This window comes from Artibeus jamaicensis, unplaced genomic scaffold (assembly GCF_021234435.1).
Source record: "Artibeus jamaicensis isolate MK-2021 breed Jamaican fruit bat unplaced genomic scaffold, CSHL_Jam_final contig_548, whole genome shotgun sequence".
NCBI classification, from domain to species: Eukaryota; Metazoa; Chordata; class Mammalia; order Chiroptera; family Phyllostomidae; genus Artibeus; species Artibeus jamaicensis.
This window is the reverse complement of record NW_026521883.1, coordinates 14,975,545-14,993,562: the sequence shown is the minus strand read 5'-3', so window position 1 is coordinate 14,993,562 and position 18,018 is coordinate 14,975,545. Positions and strand designations below refer to the sequence as shown.

The 18,018-nt window shown below is 40.7% G+C and overlaps 1 pseudogene; it reads right to left on the bottom strand.

Annotated features, from left to right (window-relative positions):
- Nucleotides 1–17,508: 17,508 nt before the first annotated feature.
- Nucleotides 17,509–17,578, bottom strand: LOC128628161 (uncharacterized; annotated as a pseudogene).
- Between the last annotated feature and the right edge of the window lie 440 nt (nt 17,579–18,018).

The following is an 18,018-nucleotide window of genomic DNA, read 5'->3' as shown; positions in this document are numbered from 1 at the left end:
TGTTTGTTCATCCTTTTCTGTTTGGTCATTTTTTTCCTCCTTCTGGTCCATTCCTTTGATTTGAGTCCCAGTTTCCTTTCCATTACTATTGGTTTCCTGTGTATTTCCCTTCATTTCAATTAGTTTAGCTTCCACATATTCCTCTAATTTGTGACTAAAATCACCCAGTTCTGTGAGCATCCTGATCACCAGTGTTTTGAACTGTGCATCTGAAAGTTCGGCTATTTCTTCATTGCTTAGATTTATTGGCTCTGGGGCTCTGAGTTGTTCTTGAGCCATGTTTTGATCTGTCTGAGCCTGTTATGTATGAGGAGAGGCGCCTTAGATGTTCACCAGGGTGGGACTACCCAGGTTGCTGGTTTGTGACGTTGTATGTGGGGGCGGAGTCATAGAGGGAGCAATGGCTGTCCTCTCCGCTTGCCTAGTCTGCCTCATCGCTCGCCCCCGCCTGTTAATCTGAGCACAAATGTGCGAGCCTGCCGCCCTGTGCTGGGGCCTGCACCGTCTGTCTCAATGCTCGTCTCTTCACTGGTTTATCTGCGCACAAATGCATGACCGAAGACAGCCAGCTGTGCTGCGCCTTCCCTGGGTCCACCCATAGCTACCCCACACCTGGGATCCGTGCCCTTGGCTGCCTTCATGCTGCCTGGGTTGGGGGATCTTTTTTGCCTGACCTGCTCCGCTGCTGGCTTCGCCCCTCTCACCAGTTTAGCTGAGTGGTTTATTGTTTTCAGACTCCGTATTGTTTGATTTTCTGTGGTTTGGTTGTGTTTATTGTTGTTTAAACTTTATTGTTTTTAAATTTGGTTGTGCAAGGAAGCAAAGTGTTTCCACCTATGCCTCCATCTTGGTGGAAGTCCACCCTATGTGTGTTTTAAAGACCACCAAACAATAAGATTTAATATCTCTCAGAAATTTCTTATGCAAATAAATTTAAAAGATGCACTATTTTTTTTTTGTTCTGGATGCTAATGTAACATTTGCTTATTTTAGAAACATTGAAAATACGGGAAAACACAAAAAACTCATCTAGTAGTCTAGTGTGACGATTTTGGTGTATATCTTTTTAGTCTTTTTTTCCTCTAAGGGAATACAATTTCAATTTGATCAAATGTGTTGAATTCTATAGTTTAATCCCAGATTCTACCATCTCATTTTGGCTTCCTACCAATTTCGGATTGTTTGGGATCTTCATTTGACCATTGGCTAAAGTCCACAAAATGCAAGTGAGTGAGAAGGCTGCTTCCCAGATCAGTTGGAAAAGTCAGAGAAAGTACAAACCTCCTCCTCCTCCTGTTCTGGAAGGTTGAAGAGGTAGCACACTTTGTAACACTTATGTGCTTGGTGGGAGAGGAATTTGGGGTAGAAACTCCCTGCCTGATCAGCAAGAAAAGCTCAGGGCAGGACACGGTGCTTGGACTCTGGCCTGAAGGAGGAAGCTCAGGCTAAGCTCACCCTTGAAGTCTGCATTTCTAGCCAGAGGTAGTGGGTTTGGGTCCCAAGGATGGGGATGGCACTTTCTCGCTTTCATCTCCTTCTATAGCCTTCCTCACTATAGAGCTGACATGTTCAGGTGGGTGCTGTCCAAGGAAGTATTATTCATGATAATACTTAAAAACACCAAGGAAGACTTTTTACAAATGTGGGGGTCTCAGTGACTACAATGGGGTTTTGCAGTAGGGGAGAGAGTTTGGACTCAACTCCAAATACAGTAAAATAGGGATTTATGACCCAGAAGCAGGGTTGGGGGTCCATGGTTGGAAAAATTATCAAGAGGCAAGGTAATTATTTGCTAAACTGACCTAGTAGGATTTTTGCTGAAGGCAGAGCAGGGTGATAACATATTGAGAGGGGGGATGATGGACTTGATGAGCTATCCAGGGTGATCAGACCAAGAATGAGGGATTTTCACTACTGACTCAGTGTGATTCTTGCTAAGACTGAAGTGAGAAGGCCAAGGTTAGAGCCCAAGATTGAGGCCTAGTCAGAAAGTGGACTCAGAAAAGCTTGACTCAAGTTTGTCAAGGAGAGTCAGCACCTCTATCTTTGGAAGTATCTAACCTCTCGTGTTGATGCTTGTTGGCTTTTGTTTTATTTTTTTTATCAGGGAAATAATGAATATGAGCTCGACTTTTAGGAGGAAATTTAAATTCCCTGTTTTTCCGTTTTATTTCCCCTCCCCTGTTTCCCTACTGTCACTACTCCTTACCCTAGTCATGTCTTCCCCCTCTTCCACCTCCCCATCCTGTGCCCTCTTCACCTGCACCCCCTAACCCCCATACCCACTCTTTCCTTACGCACCTTTAAGCACAGACTTTATGGACTCATCTGCTCACTCTGTCACAGTGCTGCTCCTTTCTCTGGCACCTCTGTGTTGGATGAAGTATTTGCATCTGATTAGATCATGGATATCAAAGAATCTGTCGTCCTTATGGGGTCTTTTCTCTTCAGCTTACAGTTCATACACCCAACCTGCTAGATTAACCTAAGCCTCCTATTTAGAAAAAGGTTTGTTATTCTGACCACATTGTCTTACCATGTCTGATGATGTGACTTGTCTAAAAAAGGCACTTTGAGACCAAAAGGAGGCGCTACTATTAATTAATGTGTGCCAGGACAACAGCCTAAGTTGAGACTGTTCCCAGCAACTTGGATATATAGTCACTTTATCTTAATTTTGCTCTTACTTTCATTCCAGTCTCTCCATAAGTTCTATGTCAAATAGCATCAAGTGTAGATTACAGTCCTAAGAATTTCGAGTACAACATTTTGGAATTTTGATAAATTAGTCAGAGATTGGGCTAAATCAGGTTAGCATTGTGCTATCAATGAAGAAAAGTTTTGTCAAACAAAAAGCATAATACAGAGACTTGTGGGGAAAAATCTAGGCAGCATATTTATATAGCAATTTAAGCAGATAATCCAAAGGCTTTGAGACGTCAATACTGTATTACTGACATTTAAGTTTATTGATTTTATTTGTTCTTTTTCTTTTCTATTCCAGATGTTCTTTCTTTCTTTTGCTGGTCTTTTTGTCTATCAAACAAATTTGGTTTTATAATAGTCTACCTCAGCTGGTATGGCTGTTTAGGTCTAATTATGGAAATTGGCCATCGATAAATATTCATTATTTAGGCCCATTCAAAACAAATCAGACTATGGTAGCTCTGATTTGAGACAAACAAAATTAAAGAAACAGAATTATTTTTAAGGACATACTAGCTTATTATATCTTGGCTATAATAAAAACTTCCCATATTTCATAAAAAACTTCCCATATTTCAAGCATCCTCTGAAATACTTATTTCACTTGCTTCTCTAGCAGCTTGACATTTGCATGCTGATAACTCTTTCAAAATACTCTCCCAGCCCATAAATAGGAAACCTAACTACATCAGAAACTGTAGAAGAAAAAGAAATAGATTGCTAAATAATTACCTCCCTAAAGCATACTAAGCCAACAATTTGTCAAATTTCTAGGAATCAAAAAAATCCTTGTGGTATAACATTCTTCCAGCAAAAAGGAAATATGAGAGCACTTGAAAATTCCCTTAAAATCAGCATAATCCTAATATAAAAATTTGACAAAGATAACATTTAAAAAGCTTATAGCCCAATCTCACATGCCAAAAGACATGCAAAAATGTTACCTAGCAGTACTGAAAGAATATTATGAACAATGTATATTATATTATCCAGAAATTCATGGGTGGTTTGCAATAGAGAAATCCAGGAATGTAAATTATATATTAATAGGTCAAAGTACAAAAGGCATTATTATTATCTCAGTATATAATCAAAAGTCATAAGACTCAATAGACTCCTTGTTTAAAACTTTTGATAAAGTTGGTATAGATTGCAATGGAATCCGACCTTAAAATCTCTCTCTCTCTCTCTCTCACACACACACACACACACACACACACACACACACACACCCTCTCTTCCAAATCAATAGGCATGCAACGTCATTCTTAACCCTGAAACACTAAAGACAATATAAGTAAAAGAAGAAACAGATATGATAATATCACCTCTATATTTATATTCACAATGTATTATGAATGTTCTAGACAATACTGTAAGCTTCAAAGAGAAAAATTAGGTATTGTTATTTGCAAATGATATGATTATTTTTTTTTGGATTAGAGGTTGGTAAACTATGGCTCAAGAGCCAAATCTAGCTAGTGGACTGCTTTTATAAATAAAGTTTTATTGGAACATAGCCATACCCTGTCATTGACATATTGTGTAATAGCTGCTTTTAAACCAGAACAACAGAATTTAATAGTTGGGGCAGAGACTACATATAGCTCACAAAGTTTAAACTATTTATTATCTGTTTTTTTTTCTAGAGAGAGGTTGCCAGCCCCCAATCTAGAGTACCTCTCAAAATCAATTAATAAACCATTAAATCATCAGATATAAAACATACCAAAGATAATTACATAGCATGACAACAGCAACAACTTGTATAAAATTAGAATTCCACAAAAATAACATATTTAAGCATACATAATAGGCAGGCTCTATACAGAGAATATTACCCAATTTTAATGGAGAATATAAAATAACATGTAAGTAAATGTAAAGCACAGTATGTTTTTGAATTAGAAGATTGAATATCATATACATGACAATTGTTTGCATACTATTTAGAACTTGAATGCAATTTCAATAGGATTGCAACCTAGGAGAGAACCAAAATGATTCTTAAATTAATATTCAAGAATTGTAAAAAAGAATTGGCTAACAGATAAATGGACCCTCAAATATATAATGCTAGATATAATAGAAGTTGATCTCTCAGGCACATAAAGTCCAAAAATAGACACTTCAGACAGGCAATCGGCTTTTTTCCAAAGAGAGATTCAACAGCCCAGGCTCCATCCCCCACAGGCTTCTGACGTTGTCCTGGGGATCCTCTCACACAGCCGAGAAGGGCTATGTGAGGTTTTTTTTCCATAGGCCCTTTTGTATGTGCCATATATTACCTCCCTCAAACTCCATCAGCCAGCCCTATGACTGCAACTGACTGTGAGGAGCCTGGGAAATGTGGTCTAGTCGTGTGCCCTGAAAGGATTTAAAAAAATATGTTTGGTGAACAGTTTGCAAATTTGTTAGAGTACCAGATGAGGAAGTCCAGAAACACACCACAGCAGATGTCAGAATTTATAATGTGATAAATAGGGTGTTTCAAATCAGTGAGGAAATTACAGTCAATTAACAGAACCAGGGCAATTACTGGTAACATCTTTCACACTTCACAATGAAATAAATGTCAGATGTGTTACACTTAAGTATATATATAAAAAAATGAAACCCTTAAAAATCTAGAGTAAATATAATTTGTTTGATATTTTGGCAGAACAGGCCTTTCTAAGCATAAAAATGAAGAAACCATGGAGGAAAAGTAATAATGTAGTACCTAAAATTAATAACCCCTGCATGTTAAAATTAGAAAACAGTGAAAAAGACAAATGGCAAAAGCAAGAAAACATTTTCTATTTGACTGCCAAAAAGTTAATATCCTGAATATACAAAATTTCTTGATATTAATGAGAAAAAGAATTCCTCAATTGGAAAACAAGAAATAAAATCAGATGTGGTAGGCTAATAAACATATAAAAATAGCCCTCAGTAACAATCAGGGAGCTCAGAGGTGCCATCATTTTACAAGTCCTCTCTGAGCCCCAGCTTCTCCACCTATGGAATTAGAATAATTGTAGAAATTATTCCTAAAATCCTATTTAATGAAATGAAATAATCCACGTAAAGCATGCAATAAGCACTCAACAAATATGAGCTATTGCCGCTTTTATTATTTTAAGTGTTTATGGCATAATTTTAAGTAAAAAAGGAAAGATTCAAAGTGTGTATTCAATATGATGTCATTTATTAAAACACACACATACACAAAGGAATGAAACCCACCAGAATTTTAGCAGGGGTTGTCTCTTGGTTGTAACCTTAGGAATAATTGTGATTTTTCTCCTTTACACATTGCTGCATTTCCCAAAATTTCCACAATAAACATGTCTTGTTATATTTATAATAAAAATTTTTGGTGCTCATCTTTGAATAATACTTGCATGACCCCAAGTGTTTTCTTAAATTTGTCTGGGGCTGATTAGTTTCTGACACCAGAATCCACTTTTTTTAAAAAAATTACTTAGTTATTTTTCAAGTACAGTTTTTTGTCTATTTCTCCCATCCCAGCCCCCCCCACCCCGTGCTCCCCACCTCCCTCCCATTTCCACTTCCCTTAGTTCTCATCCCTGTGTCCTTCCTATTTGTTCCTCCAAATCCCTCCCCGTTTTTCCCCTTAAATTCCCTTCCCTCTCCCCTCTGGTCACTGTCCCCCCGTTCTCTGTTTCAGTGTCTTTGTTTTTATTCGGCTTGCTTGTTTGTTTTGTTGTTTAGCTTCCTGTTAAAGGTAAATGAATGGATCAAAAATTTGTGGTACATATACACAATGGAATTCTATGCAGCAGAGAAAAAGAAGGAGCTACTGCCCTTTGCAACAACATGGATGGAACTGGAAAGCATTATGCTGAGTGAAATAGGCCAGGTGTTGAAAGACAGAATCCACTTTTAAAACCACTATGGGGGCTCTGAGCAAGGAAAAAAAAAAACCAAATAAGCTTTGCTTCAATTTCAGCCCAACTACAGAATCTCCTTTTTGCTGGTCCAAATTAAGTGTGAAATCATTACCCAGGAAGGACTTAGAATGGTAATGGAAACACGAAAAAAAACTGGATGTGACAGACAGAATTGCAACCAGGACAAATGATACAAACAGAGCAATGACTGTGGAGCCAGGGCAGCTGGTGTGGGGTACCCTGCTCATCTCAGTCCCGGTGCTTTTTCTTGCTTTTTCTCGGTGTGGTGTCCAGCCTCCCTTCCTTCAGTGATTCCCTCCTTTCTCTCCCATTTTCTCTTGTGGGCTTCCCTTTGCTCACTGCTCTGTTTCTTGGGAAAATCACTTAACCTGAGTCTCAGTTTCCTCATCTGCAAATGGGGTGCATACTACCCTCCTAAAGAGATTGTTTTATACAAAGCACTCTTTAATAATGGTGGGACAGAGTAGGTGCGCAATAAATGGATGTTATTATTCTTCAAATGAACATTGTATGTGTTCTCCAAATGTCAACATAAACAATCCTATGTTCACTTTTTCTGCCTTGTTCCTTAGGTGGGATGTGGAGAAGAGACAATGGGGCTTGGGTGAAGTTCATCTTCACCTGCACCTGGATAGGTCATTTAAAGAACTTCAGTTAAACAAGTTTTCATTACACATTTATTATAGCTTGTCCTTGAAATGAACAAATCAAGAATGTATCTTTAAAATGTCTAATTGTGGCAGCATGCCCACCCGAGGTGCCTCCTGCTCACAGTCCCTTCTAGAGAAGGTGCCTCACCCAAAGCCCCTCCTATAGGCATAGGGGATCACCTGTTATCTCTGGAGAACTGCTTTCCCACTTGCTCACACCTGATTAGATCCAGCACAGGCTCCTGACGAGGGCCACCAAATGAACTATGGTGACTCAATGGTCTTTGGAGATGTTAGAGGGAGACTTTATTCACTCCATTCCTGTTGTTCTAGAAATAACTCCTGACACTCCTCTGCCTCAGGGAGAGGCTTATCTGGTCATTTTTGGAGGAGGCTGCCTCCAGGGAACCGTGCATTCTGCTCCTCCTTCAGGGTGGTCCTTGGGTGGCTGAAGGAGAGGGTGGGGGAGAAAGGAGCCTGTCCCAGTCCTCAGCTGCCAGTGATGGGTGCTGGTCTGCCCAGGCAAGGGTTTGCTTAGAAGAGCTGTGTGGCTCTCCGTGGTCTGTGGGCTCCATCGCCTATAAAGGTATTCTGTTGGTTTCTATTGTCTGTGTGTTTTATTTTTAGCTTATAAAGAACTTGAGTGGGAAAGAGGAGTGCTCTTTATTGGAAGCCCTCTCTATGATCCTGACAGATCTATTATGAAAAAGCAGTTGGACTAATCATCTCTCAGACAAAGAGAATGAATTAAGCTTTTTGTTAACTACCTGACAGAAAACTCGCCTACATGTGCAGAAGGGGCTACGGGTGAGCAAATTCACTACAGAGTTAAAAAAATTGGAAACTGATCACATTTTCATCAAAGGGATGCACAAAGAAAATGTGTTTTTATGTGCTTTTATTTTATTCTATTCATGTCCTTGATGAAATATATACAGTAGTTAAAAAGGATAAACTAGGCTTTTATGTTTCAAAATGGACATAGATAAATATCATTATGTTGAATGAAAAAGGAAAGTTATATCATGTGATAATAGTCACAGAAATGAAAACACACACACAGAAGTAAAGATCATACATTGTTTGTGGATATGTGAGTGAGAGAGCAAACCAGAAGACTTCTCATCAAAACAGAGACGGTGATTGGTACAGGAAATCAAAAGAGGAAGGAAATAGAACTTGGTTGGCTCAAAAGAAGTTTGTCTATAGTATTTTACTTTTTAAGGAAAATGTGAGCATGTATCGCATAATTCTGGAATTGTACACACATAGGGAAAAGTTTAGGAAGTAAGTATTTGCCAGTAGCAAACATGACAAAATGCCAATGAATCCTGCATGGGAGGAAAATGGGTGTGCCATATTATTTGTTTTATTTTTCCAAAAGAAAAGAAAGAAAAGAAAATGAAGGGTCTCACACAGCCGTGTCAGAGGTGACAGCTGGAAGGCTGTCTTGAGATGGAGGAGCGGCCAGGGCAGACGGAAGCCACATGCAAGCTGGTCAGGAGAGATGGGGGCGGGAAGGGGCAGCTGGCACACAGAGGGCGGAAAACCTCGGAGGGGCTGGGCCTAGAGAAAGAGACCTGTGGGCCCCAGGAGAGGGGCGTCTTCTCCATTCCTGACCGAGTTCCCATTTCAGTCCATATTCCTACGTTAGATCCTTTTTTGTTTGATGATAGCTTAAATCCAACCAAACGACTCGTACTGAGCTGCTGTTTCTGTGCTTTGAGTTCTCTTACAATAATACTAAAGATGCCACACTTGCCCATGTCTGCTGATACGAGGGGGGACCCCCAAAAACCTGGAATTTATTTGTGAAAAATTGTGTATTTATTCTTACATATTTAAATTTCAATCACCTTCAAAGTTCAACATACCTGTTGAGATGTTTTTCCCACTGCTCAAAACGGTTTTGGAACATGTGAATTCTGATGCCTTTTAAAAGTGCTTCTGCCATTTTTTTTGTTCCACCTCTTTCACATCGGCAAAACATTTCCCTCTGAGGACTTTTTTCATCTGGGGAAACCAAAAAAAGTCACTTGGGGTGAAATTGGTTGAATAGGGAGGGTGGGTCAAGGGGTCATGGTGTTTTTGGTCAGAAACTGCAGAACATTCAACATAGTGTGGGCAGGAGTGCTCATAAATCACCCATCACGAAGGGGGGAAACATGTGGAAAGAGTCTTCAAAAAAATTCACTGAAGCTGAACACAGCCTCTCACAACAACACCAGCTGGCACACTGATACAGATGGGTTCCTAGAACACTCATTTAGTGGCGGAAGCCTGCACTACAAGGGGCCTTCCCTCCAGAAGAATAATTCCAGGTTTTTTGGGACCCACCTTATACTTCTGTGTCCTGACCATTTGCAACCTGTGCTGAACTGATGTGAGGACAAATGCTACTGCATCTATGGGCTTTTCTTTCTCCTGGTCTATATTTTGACAATAAACTCTTAATTTAATTTGATATTCATTATTTTTCAGTTATAGTTGACCTTCAATATTGTGTTAGTTTCAGGTATATAGCATAGTGGTTGGACATTTATATAACTTCCAGTCAACTTCTAACTTTAGAACAGTTCTATTTTAATTTTTCAAAAGATTTTATTTATTCATTTTTAGAGAGGGGAAGGGAGGGAGAAAAAGGAGAGAAACATCAATGTGTGGTTGCCTCTCTCATGCCCCCTACTGGGGACCTGGCCTGCAAGCCAGGCATGTGCCCGCCCTGACTGGGAATTGAACCAAAACCATTTGGTTCACAGGCTGGCACTCAATCTACTGTGCCACACCAGCCAGGGCTAGAACAGCTTTAGATTTATAGAAAAATGGCCAAGATGTACTGCATTCCCACACACCCACAGCCAGTCTCCCCTGTTAGTCACACTTGAGTATGGATGGCGTATTTGTTATAATTAATGAACCAATACTGATGCATTAGTATGAACTAAACCCATAGTTTATTCAGATTTCCTTAGTTTTTAGTACTGTTGTTGTTATTGTTGCTGTTGTTTGTGCAGGATCCCATCCAGGACAGTACATTATGTTTAGTTGTTACGTCTCTGCAGGCCCTTTGGGCTGTGACAGTGTCTCACTTTTCTTGTTTTTGTTGACAGCTGGGAGGAACACTGGTCAGGTGTTTTGCAGGATGCCTATCTACTGGGATTGGCTGGTGTTTTTCTCATACTGAGACTGGGGTTATATGTTCTCGGGAGAAAGAACGCAGAGCTAAAGTGCCTTTCTCATCCCACCACTTCAAGGGAACTGCTACTCAGCAAGATTCGCCACTGTAGGCGTAGGCCTTGACCACCTGGCAGGTTACATTTTAAAAGTTGTTTTTCTTGGCACTCTTTTGGCCCAAGGAGTGACTGTAAGAGATGACTCCTGTCATCTCCATTACAGCGCGCACCAGGTAGGCTGCCTCTGTCACAGAGCAGAAAGGTCTGGCTCAGTCTGCAGGCTCCTTTTTGCTACATCCTCTCAGACGGCAGCTGGGACTCAGTGCAGGCCCTGCACTCCCAGGCCTTTGTCCCCTCGAGCTCACTTCCCAGGATTGCAAACTTCCCAGGACTGGTTACAGCTCCTGGAGCACAGAGAAAACCCACTAGTGGAAACAACATTCTCCTTTCCTAAGTGGGGAAGAGTATCTCAATAGCACTTGCTCTGACATTAATAAATATTTAAAGAAAAGAAAACTTCATTTCCCATAGATGGTAAAGGCCCTAGGAAAAATTTGCATCCTTGCTGCTTTGCAGCCGTTCTTGAATGCTTTCTAGTTGAGCCTTATCACAGCCCCTGCAGCTGCTATTTAGAAACTTTTTCTGCTTTCATTCACCCTCAGCCACACCCAGAGTGATCTTCTTAATCTCAGGTAATTATTTGCTTCCTCTCTCATTGGGAGGGTGAAAGCCAGGTGCCCTCAGCTGTCCCCATGGCACCTTGACAGACCCTGTGCTCACCTGCTTCTCCCTTCTCTCTAGCCAGGGATTGAGGTCAATGCCAACTCTTCTGACCAACCCTGCAGATATATTTACCTCCTTAAATCTACCCCTTCCTGCTGCCTCTTCTCATCCAGCTCACCACACTCCACCTTAGCTACTTCTCCCTGAAACTGGTGTCCTCACAAACTACCATCTCAACCCTCTCTTTTCTTTAAGTGGTCCTTAATGATCTGACCCCTTATGGCTCACCCATCCTCATCTCAGCATTTCCTACTTCTAAGCTCTAGCCAAACCAACTATCTGTAGTTCCCTGAATGTGTCAGGCTCTTTCTTCGGGGACTCTAAACCTGCTGTGTCCATGGCCTGAAATACCATATCTCCCTACTCCCCTCCACTCTATGTCATTGACTGGCCCACTCCCCTGCTTCCTGTCTCATATCCCGGCAGACCCACCATTCAGGGAACTTCCTCCAGGAAGCCTTCCCTGACTCCCAGGAGCCAAAACAGGGACTCTGTGTGTACTCACAGAGCAACTTGTGCACTTGTCTTAGCACTTACACATGGTACTAAAGTTGCCTGTTTATTTTTCTGTTTACCACCTCCCCCCTGTCCCCGACTGGAGATTATAAGCTACCTTGCGGGAGAGGAGCACATTTCCTCCTCATTTTGTTTCTCAGCTACTAGACCTGACAATTAGAGCTCAAAAATATCTGCTGGGTTAAAAGAGCAGTCTAGTCAGCTGCCTCGACTTTGAACAGAAAGTCTTGTGCTCCTGCCATTTATTGCACTCTCATCACCCACACCCTTAAGTCCTTTGTTTTGCCTTCTACATCAGCAGCCTTGTGAAACATGTCCCAAGTAACCGCCTAAATGGACCAGCCAGCAGTCCCTTGTCAGCCCTTGGTTTATTCCGCCTCTGTGCAGGCCGTAACACCCTTGTCCGATTTTTCCTCTCTCGTAATTCCCTGTTCCTTTGATTTCTAGAATATTTCACTCTCCTGCTTCTCCCAACACTTCCATGACTTCTCTTTCTCACAATCCTTCACTCACTTCCCTTTCTTCATCTACTTTAGTGGATACAAATTACTTTTGCCATTTTTCCCTCCTAGATTTGCTTCTTGCCCTTGGTTCCCTGTTTCTGTGAACAGCATCAGCATCTTCTATGACATGAAGCTAAAATATCAGCCTCATTTTCAACTTCTCTCTCCATTTATGAGATTTTCTAATTAGGAGCAGCCACATCAAATAAATTCTGCTCCCTAAGTGTCACTATACATCTATCAGCCTTGCTCTATTTCGCACCCACATTGCTTCCTGCCTGGATCACTGATGATTGTTATCGCCTCTGATTGCTCCCACTTGGGCCCCACTTCAGGGTCTCCTGATCTAACCTTCCATTTACACTGTTCTGGTTGATACACCACTGCTTAGAATGTCCAGTTACTGTTCGCAGCTTCCGGAATAAAGGTCAAACCTGTAAGGAAGGGTTCAAGACCTTCCTTAAGTGGCACAGCCAACATTTCCAGCCTTATCCCTCAACCCAGGACCACTTGCTGTACTTGAACTACAGTCTGCCCTTCCCTGCCTGCGGCCTACCTGCCCCTGCCCAGCATTCTTTTCTTCATGTGGCAATCTCACCAAGTTTTTATGCTTTGTATAAATGTCTCTTTTCCAGTGATGTCTTTTCTGATCTCTTGCCTTTGTGCGCTGTTTTAGTCAGGATAGTGTCAGGCTCTGCCACCTTAATAAATAGATTCTGAAATCTCAGGGGCTCAACCCAGGTATTTCTCATACACATTAGAGTCTGATGTGAGACAAGGAGCTCTCCTGGGTGCTCTTCCCCGAGAGCAATTCAGGGGCTCCAGCTGCTTCCATCTGTCACCTCTGCTGTTTCAGAATTGTCGGCTTCCGGTGGTGGGGAGGAAGAGGCAAAGCCTGAAGTGTGCATACTCACCCTCAGTTGTCTCTAAATGGAACCAGCCCATCACTTCCACTCACATTTCTGCCGATGAGAGCTCAGTCATAGGGGAGGCTGGGAGATACGGGAAGCACCTGGACATTTAGTTAGCGCTGCTGTTTGGTAGGTCCTCCAGCAAGGGCGACCATCCAGTCCACCTGGAAACACTTGCATCCTGGGAAAAACCTTCAGTCCTGGGAGAACTCGGAAGGTGGGTCACCCTGTCTCCAGCCCTGGGCTTGTACAACCTTTGCCATATTTGCCTGTTTCCACTTTCTCTGGATCTAGATTACAGACATGCAGAGATCAGAGACTGAATCACATAGATCTTTTTTATGCCTGAAGATCAAGAACATTGTCTGTACCTAGTAGATAACCATAAATTGTATAGAGGTGTACAATAATTTTTGTTTTTTGATTATGTGAATAACATATATTTACTGTAAAAGAAAAAGCCAAGTAAGCTTAAAGGAAGAAAACTACTCAAAAAATCACCTTATGGCTAGCCCTCCTTGGAAATTGCCATTTAGCTTTTGGAGTGTGTATATGTACACACAGACACACACACTATCAAGTGTGTGCACATGTGAATTATAAAGAACAACTGGGTCATATTTCACAGGCTGTTCTCTGAGTTCTTTTCCTTACTGAGCAATATGCTCATAAATGTCTATGAAATTAAATTAAAAATGATATAATTAAATAACTTGCATTTATTGGGCCCAAATTGTAATATACCTGGGAATGCTGATATGATTAGCAGCAGTATCATGTTCTATAACTTGGCATACTAACCATTTGGTATAATTGACTGGTTATATTTCCTCTTTTTGAAGTAAATGCAAGTAATATAAATTGTTCCAGAACATTGCAAAAGATGGGCAGCTACCCAGGTCATTACATAAAACAAACATAACCTTGGTACCCAAAATTGATCAAGATATCATTAAAAGAAAGAAAAACTACAGACCAAGCTCACTTAGAAATATAGATCTTAAAGGCAATATAAGCAGATAGACTGTAAGATAGCAAATAAGTTAATAATAATAATGATAACAACCACAATAATACACACTAGTCCTTATAGAGCTCTCTCTATGTGCCAGCCACAGGCCTACAAGCTTTACGTACACTGACTCATTAACCCTAATCGTGCCCTGTGAGGTACCATTCTACAGATGAAGAAACTGAGGTACAGAGAATGCGAGTAACTTGTTTGCAGCCACGCTGCTATTTACTGTACAGCAGGACCACATAGGGCTTTTATACCAGCAATGCATGCATGGATAAATATTTTAAAATCTACCGATATAACAGAATATAGAAATCGGTTTCGTAAGTAAGAAAAGATAATCTTTTTAGGCTAAAAATTCATTCATGGAAAGGTGGTGCCTCTTTTAATAAAAATATTATACAAAAATAGGAGCAGAAGGGTCTTTGTTTATACTAAAGAGTGTATTATATTTCAAACCAAAGAATTTCTGTTAAAAATCAGCTTCAACCTACAGATTCCTCATTTTTTTCTGCTAGCAACAAAAATATAAGTCACCCAGGAACACTTTATAGGACATAAAATTTTTTGCCTTTCTACAAAAAGTATTTGTTCTTTGTTTGAAAATTTTAATGGAAAAGCCTAGAAATTAAAATAAAGAGAATAGAATCTTCCCATAAATCTTTGTTTTGAGACAACTCTTTAACTTTTCGTGCGCATATACATTTCCTTACTAATTAGAATCATACAATTACACTATTTTGTAACTTCTTTTCTCTCTTTCAACATATACTGTGGATAATATCCTTTGTCATTAAACACTCTGCCATACCTAAATTTAAATGGCCGCATAGTACTCCATCGAAAGGATCTACCATAATTTAACCTCTGCTGTTGAACACTTAAGGAGGTTTCCATTTGAGGGGGGGCTCTCATTAAATAATAATACAATTAACATCCTTGTCCCTAAACCCTCTTTCACAGGCCTTTCACAGCTGCAGAATTTTTGATGTCTCCCGCCAGAGTACTTAGAATATTTACACTAATTTATACCTTCCCAGTAATGTTAGAAGACTGCCATTTCCTCCACACTCTCATCTACCAATAATTCAATGGGATTAGTGAATTGCTTAATTCAATAACTAATCAATTATTATTGATTAATAATAATAAATGTATTTATTTATTCTAAATCATCACAACCCTCGGTAAGGTTTCTGTAATTTCTTCATGTACATCACACACCCATCTCACTCGGATTACTGGCAGATGAGAGAGTGGAGGAAAGGGCCCCGTCCTACATGACGGCCAGGAGTATGAATTAGTGCAAATATTCTGGGCAGGTAACACGTCACCATCCTGAATGGAAGGAGTATATGCCACGAAGCTGTAAGTTCTTCCCAAACTAATTTACAAATATAAAGCAAGTCCGATGAGAATTGTCTTAAAATTTGCCTCAATGATTCTACAAATTATCCGAAAGAATATGCGAAGGTGAATATCAACGAATGTTGTAAAACAGAAAAGTAAGGAGGGAGGACTATCTTCACTGCATTTTTAAAAAGCAAGCTAGTTCAAGTAATAGACATGCAGACCCAAGCACATTCCTTTTCCTTTGTGCCAAACTACTCTTCCACACAGACTAGCCGATGGGGAAAGGGGTTTTCTCACCAGCTGATAAAACTGTGGAACCTGAGATTGTAGCAACCACTTCATTCCCTAGTTATAATTAAATAGGAGCAGAGAGATATCCAAATGTGTTTGTTATTTTTCACAAGGCTTTGCTTTCCATGGGGAAGGGGCCCCCATAGTAACTGGATCTGCTATAATTGGACCTAATCACCTCTCTCCTATCTCACAGCTTATTTAATATGATAAAGACAGCTACGTTTATATTACATTTTTACCTTTTTAAATAATTTTGCACAGGCAGGACTAGGAGGCACAACTGCATCTCCAGATGGTAGGCTGTGCAACTCGGAGAATTCCCGTGCTCGTGGGGGAGTGGGGGATGTGGTCACACACTGGCTGCTCTTGGCCGTATGAGAGCCTGCTGATTGAAAGATGAGAAAATGGAGCTGTTTGTACCCCCAAACCCAGATTTTTTTTTAATACTAAGAAATAGATTCTTTTCCTGGCTGCTTTTGTTAAAAACAGGCTCTGCTGAGAACACATGGTCACTCTTTATATAAATACAAGTTCATTTGCTTAAATCCATCTGTGGGAAAATTTTTCATATAATGTTGTTCCACAGGCCTTTCCATTTAAAGAATAATTTGAAAAAAGGACACCAAGAGCACATAATGTATTTAGAGGGAAAGGCACCCACTGCCCCCCACCCAGTCCACCCAGCCACACGTGCTCACATACACCGAAGTTGAGCCAGTTGGCACTGACACCCAAGCCCTCTGAGTTCAAAGCAAGAGCCATCTCAGAGTTCCCACCATCTGAAGAGGACCTTGGCTTTTTCCTTTGAAGTGTTTCCTTTGAAGGTCAAGGTAAAGGGGCCATGCTGACTCAAGACCTTGCTCATCTGTAGAAGGCTGTGGCCTCTGCTCCATCACACATTTGTAATGTTCACATGAGGTTAACAAAACAAATGGTTTGACTAATGCATGAGTAGAGGCCAGCTTTTCTCCTCAAACTCTCCCCACCACAGGAATATTCCTCAGGATAAGGAGATACTCAGGCAAAGAAGAAACTCACTAGGATCCAAAACCAGTTACTGAATTCATTTCAAGTCTCTTGAATCTCTGAAGTCATTCCACTGAGAGTTGGCATCCTGCAGTTGGCTACTGTTTGCCAAGACCATGAAGACCGGACTTTGGAGTTGGAGGACCTGGATCCAAAACCTGACCCCTCTGTCCCTCAGTAAGCTGTACTATCCCTGACAAGTCTCTTCCCAGGGTTTCTTCTAGGCCTGCCACATGCTAATTCCTGAGGAAGAATTTCTTAGAACAAGCTGAAAATTTTAAAACCAAATATTTCTGGACAGAGTTTTTGAGCATAGAATCCAGAAGTAAGTAGGACTTACAAGTTGAATTCTAAGAAGTAGGTATCTCAGCACACAAGAGAAATTTCATCACTGAGATACCCCGAGCCTGGGCAGAATTTTGCCGGTAGAAGTGAGTGGGTATCATATAATGGCAAGTTTAGCAGGCTCCTGTATACTCAGAAAAAAATCCTTTTCAACAATGCAGACAATCATCTCTAGAATATTGGCACCAGATGTATCGTTTATTCTGATATCTTCAGTACCTAGCACAGGCCTGAGCACATAATATTAGTTGAATTCAATTTATTAGGAAATATAGCATGTTCTCTCCACACTCATCCTTATGCCCATTGAAGCAAATATTGGATCTACATTGTAAGTCTATTAGATACTACACTTGATCTTAGCCAGAAGGCCGAGAAGCGATACATTGTAAGTCTATTAGAAATAACATGCATCACCAATCAAATCCAAAAGCATTTCTCCATCTGGAGAAAATTGGTTGTGTGGCAGGGTAAAAAACAAACAAACTGAAGATATCAGATAACTACAAGAAACTTTGATCAAATATATTGTTTTGAAGTTGATGCAGGTAACACACCTCCCCCTTCCCAAGCCCTCACCAAGAATATCACTCTTGGGGTTTAGAATGGATGTCGCATGTGCCAGCCACCAAATGGCCTGCCTCGGAGCCCCGAAGGGCCGTATGTTTGGATAAAGTCCCTTCGGTCTCTCTGTTGTTGTTTATCTCCAGTCCTAATTCGAGTGGTTTCTCCCATCACTGTTTTTTGTTTCCTGAGAATACCACCTAGAGAGTCAGGAGATCAACAACCGAGTGTGTAAGGTGGATGGGGGTAGATTATATTC